Below are 5,801 nucleotides of genomic sequence, written 5' to 3'. Positions count from 1 at the left end.
ACACAAAATACCAAAAGCACCTCAATTATCAATGTATTTACAGTTACTATCAGTATAAAACAAAAGGAAAGAAATGACGACTAATGGTGAGATCTCGAGCTAATTTATTGCCTGAAATCAGTTTATTGTCACAATTTTGGGACAAAAATGCAAGCAAATAAAAACATGTTCTGAAAAAAATAATAGTCATACTGGTCACACTGCATGTCTTTTATTTTGAGACCGACAAACAGCTTATTTTCAAGAAGTAGAAAATGTGAGTGGTACTCCTTTGCAAAGGATCTGGTATTTTATGTGCACTGTTATTATGAACACAATTCACTATCACATGGAAAGAATTGAAATGGAAGAAAATGTTTTAAAAATGCTTTATGTTGTTGTGAAATGTCATATCTTCAAGTCTTATTTAAAAAAAAAGCCAAATTCCTATATGCGGAAAAATTCAATGCTATTTTCTCACAAAGGGACTCCTACAATATATACTCTACTACATACACACAGGTATTGTGATGAACTGAAATGAGGTAAGTGCACCTAATTTTTTTTAGGTTCTACTCCGATAACTAGTTTTCTACAGTGATGTGAAGCACATAGTATATTCCTACACATGTAATAATAAAGTAATAATATGATAAGTCTGTGTGGTTAAAAACACAGTATTTCACAATTATTCGTCAAAGGCGGAGTGAATATCAGTGAATAGTATCCGAGACAAAGTCAAGGGTATTATTCATCGATACTCACTGAGCCTGAGAAGGATAATTGTTTTAGTATCAATACACAGGTGATTATTTTAAAAAATAATAATTTATTTCAGGCAGCATAGTGGTGTAGTGGTTAGCGCTGTCGCCTCACAGCAAGAAGGTCTGGGTTCAAGCCCTGTGGCCGGCGAGGGCCTTTCTGTGTGGAGTTTGCATGTTCTCCCCGTGTCTGCGTGGGTTTCCTCCGGGTGCTCCGGTTTCCCCTAAAGACATGCAGGTTAGGTTAACTGGTGACTCTAAATTGACCGTAGGTGTGAATGGTTGTCTCTGTGTCAGCCCTGTGATGACCTGGCGACTTGTCCAGGGTGTACCCTGCCTTTCGCCTGTAGTCAGCTGGGATAGGCTCCAGCTTGCCTGCGACCCTGTAGAACAGGATAAAGTGGCTAGAGATAATGAGATGAGATCATTTATTTCAAACTTCAAAAGCAGCATGTAACTGTAATAAAGTCGCGGTGCAGACTTGTGTCACTTATCTATGCCGAGTCACATAAAATACTTTGTTTTGAAATAGATAAAATAAATCACAATTCCACCTTACCTTTGAATAGTTTAGACCAAACTTCATAGCATCGTTAGTGCTTTTAGGAACAGCATTTTCTTTCACAATTTGTAATTCTTCCTCACTTATGGTGACGATGCGATTGGCCGCCATTTTGCCGAGTCGCTCGAGATGATAATCGAGAAATAGTCTGAATTTTGCGACCAATCAGTGCATGCGATTTTCTATAATCACCTCCATATTTATACTAATAACAGTGATTATGTAGTAATAATAATAAGTGGTACTTATTGTATTGTAAATATTAATATTTTTGTCCACTGACTGTATCGATGAGGGAACAACATGGTAGCCTAACATTCACTCCCATTGTGTGGTTTTAAAGCCTTTTTTGGTCAAAACTTGCAAAAACTGTAGCCAATGTCTGCACAGTAGATATGGCCAGTTGGGCATGGGGTTTGACTCTCACCTGGTGATTGACACGGTACACTGAATATTACCTGAAGTGCATTGGATAACTGAAAGTGGCAAGTATGGTGTTATTAATTAATATGTAAAATACTATATTGAAGTTATATAGTTTTTTGCAGGTATACCGATTTTATTGTTGTCATGGAGAATATGTTTCAGTTTTGACTCATAACTGACTAAGCTACCATATGAGCTGGCGTCCATCAGTTCAATGTAAGTAATGTAAGTATAAGTAGCCACTAGGTACCAACTGAAAATACACTAGTAAACTGCAGTTCACATTTACACTCAACACAACCTGTTTTTTGAGGAAAAGTATTGCTTCTCTTCGTTGTTTTCATCTTGCTCTTAGACCTGCCGAAAGTTCTTCATCTGGATGGAGAAGTGAGTGGTTTTATGCTCCATTCATTCTGTCAGTGGAGTTGCTTTAAAAAGGAGTTTGAGTGTTCAATAAGGTCTTACAGTCAACCAAGTGTTATGGGGTTTAGCTAGTGTTAGCTTCTGTCATATAATTTAAATTTGTTTTACCACTGTTTTCTAAAAGTCTTTAGCCACTACTGTGTTTCTGTTTTTACCTCTTCTTCTGACTAGGGTGTCTATGGCAACCCATACAGTATGGTAAAAAGTTGGCAAACTGTTTGTAAATTGTTTACAAAATGTGTTAAATGTTTTATAAAAGCCTTAAACCACTTGAGGCCGAGCATTACAGTGATTTTATGGTGGGTAAGAAGGTTTTATTTGATGACAGTTAATAACTTAGTGACTATTAATTCAATACCGCAGACATGTGACTGATGTTTTTTCCCAAACAACCGCGAGTCAGGGTTCCTGGCCAAACAAAACCAAGCTCAGGCATGAATTTGGCTCTTGAAGTGAATTCCCATGTGCCGTGCCTCATTAAAAAACATGCATATAGGTTCCACTGAGGTTTGAACTCAGGTCACTGGATTCAGAGTCCCGAGTGCTAACCATTACACCATGGCAGCCTAGAGTATTTTCAGGAGGTCCATCAGACTGAACCCCAAAGCTGTTCTACAGGGTCGCAGGCAAGCTGGAGCCTATCCCAGCTGACTACGGGCGAAAGGCGGGGTACACCCTGGACAAGTCGCCAGGTCATCACAGGGCTGACACATAGACACAGACAACCATTCACACTCACATTCACATTCACACTCAATTTAGAGTCACCAGTTAACCTAACCTGTATGTCTTTGGACTGTGGGGGAAACCGGAGCACCCGGAGGAAACCTACGTGGACAACATGCAAACTCCGTACAGAAAGGCCCTTGTCGGCCACGGGACTTGAACCCAGACCTTCTTGCTGTGAGGCGACAGCGCTAACCACTACACCACCATGCCACCCTAGAAGGTAAAGATGAAGACCAAAAATGAGATTTAAGGATGTGGTGAAGGAGGACATCGTGTGACGGAAAAAAAGATACAAAGGACAGGAGGAGATAGAGGGACATTATCCGCTGTGGTGACCCCTAACCGGAACAGCCAAAAGAAGGAGGAGAAGAGAGCAAGACCAAGTGTACGGACCGAAGCTGATTTACTGCCAGGGCTGAAAATGCCCCATGGATGGGTTGATACCATTATGTGATATCGGCATTTTAACACCATCCATCAACATGATGTCTAAATATATTATTTCCGTGGAAGTCAGAAAGGTTGGGATCTGTGAGAGCCTACAGAGATGGTCATGATGCAGAAATGAAGGTTGCTAGATTTGGATTGTTTTAAATCTTATCAAGGTTAAAATATACAAATTTGCCAAATTCCATCTACATCTACATCGACATATTTATTAAGTCGATAAAAGTCATTCGACATCACACCAACTATTAAATAACAAAAAAAAATCTACAATATAAAACCATCAAATAAAAACAACTATGCAAACCACTATATATACACACATACAAATTGTAAAAATGCATGCTATAAACAAACACCAGTAAAAATTTAAAAACAGCCCCAGAACTACCATGACAAATTAACCAATTAAGTATTGAAGATCCTTAACTTTAACTGTCTCTAAAGAACTACTTTCAACTATGTTTCTAGGCAGACGATTCCAAAGTCGTATGGGTTGGGGGGATAATAAAAATAAACATCCTTATTAGCCTTGTATTGTTTGAACTTCAAATTATGACTTGAACGGATACTGACTCCAGTATTATCATGAGGATATAAATAACTATTTGCATTGATATCAACAAGTCCATGACACATCTTGGATATTAAAATTAATCTAGACAATGTTCTTCTTGCCTCAAGATCAGTCCATCCCAGTTCCCTTAGCATATCAGTGGCACTAGCAGTCAGGTGATAGTTATTTGCACAAAAACATGCAGCTTTTCTCTGGACACATTTGAGAGAGTTCATATCCTTTTCAAAGTGTGGGTCCCAAGCTTTACAGGCATATTCTAACTTTGGACAAACCAAAACCATGTATGTAGTTTCCTTAACATCCTGAGAACAGTTCCAAGAGTTCCTATTTATCATATCCAGGACTTTACTTGCTTTCCCAGAGATGGATGTAGTGTTGTAGTTGAGTCACTAAACCTCGAGTCCAGTCTCGAATCTCCAGTGTTCAAGTCTGAGTCAAGTCCAAGTCATTAAAAAAATTGCAAGTCGAGTCCACTATTGATCCAAGTCAAGTCCAAGTGGAGTCCAAGAATAAGACTCCAACCGCACCATTTGACGATGGCTGTTTTAGCCCCATTAACATTAGTTTGTTCCTGAACATGACATATGAACAGGTGAATGTGCATTCTCTTTATCAGGGAGTGTGAAGTATTCTGTCAGAGATGGTTGGGAGACGGATGTAAGTACAGAAGGTGCGTTTATTAATACAATTGAAGACAGGTAAACAATCCAGAACGGCAGGTAAAACAGTGAAACAGGCAATAGGACGAGCGAGGCACAAACAGGCTATCGTAGACTCGGCAGAATCAAAGACAAGAAACAGGAAATCAGGGATCAGGAAACCAAAAAAGGAAATAAGGCTTGGTAACGTGTCAGCAATGCAACTCAATACTTCGCAAAGTAAGTGCATTTTCACAGTTTTTATAATCCTGAGCAGGTGTGTCCGCTTGGCGCGCGCTGTCCGGAATGCATCCGAGAGTCTATCTGGTGCACATGCCAAGGCGTGCAGGTGTGACACTCTTGCACAAAATTAGTACAAAAATTAATGCAGATATAAATATCTTATGGTGTAGTGGTTAGCACTGTCACCTCACAGTAAGAAGGTCCTGGGTTTGAGCAAGGGCCTTTGTGTGTGGAGTTTGCATGTTCTCCCCGTGTCTGTGTGGGTTTCCTCCGGGTGCTCTGGTTTCCCCCATGATCCAAAGACATGCAGGTTAGGCTAATTGGTGGCTCTAAATTGACCGTAGGTGCGAATGTGAGTGTGAATGGTTGTGTCTATGTGTCAGCCCTGCCATGATCTGGCGACTTGTCCAGGGTGTACCCCACCTCTCACCCATTGTCAGCTGGGATAGGCTCCAGCTTGCCTGCGACCCTGTAGGACAGGATAAGCGGCTACAGATAATGGATGGATGTTACAAAAAATAAAGAAAAAATCAGAGTCCTCATCTCCAATTTACGAGTTCAAGTCCGAGTCATCAGTGCTCGAGTCCAAGTCAAGTCACAATTCCTTAAAATTATGGCATGAATCAGAGTCCTGGATGGATGTAACATGCTGTGACCATTTCTAAACTAAATGATGTTTAGTTGTTTTCAGCTCATTGAGAAATAATAAGTTCTCCCAGTTTGGGATTGGGACACAATCCCAGACGCGCAGCTTGTGAACAGGCAAGGCAGGCAACTGCTTGGGGCCCCCTGGCCCAGGGGCCCCCCGAGAGTCGGGGCCCGAGGGCTTATTTATTTTGTTTTTATTGTTTTTATTGTTCTTTACCATTGTATTTTCACATTTGGAATTTAAAAAAAACTTTGGTTTCATACATTTTTCGTTGGTGTCAGATTATTTATAACATATTGGTGATGAACACTGGTCAGAAGGGCCCTCTGGAAATTTTTGCTTGGGGCCACAACAGACTCTAGAATCG

This window comes from Neoarius graeffei, chromosome 5 (genome assembly GCF_027579695.1).
Source record: "Neoarius graeffei isolate fNeoGra1 chromosome 5, fNeoGra1.pri, whole genome shotgun sequence".
Taxonomy (NCBI): domain Eukaryota; kingdom Metazoa; phylum Chordata; class Actinopteri; order Siluriformes; family Ariidae; genus Neoarius; species Neoarius graeffei.
Note: the sequence above shows the minus strand (reverse complement) of the source record.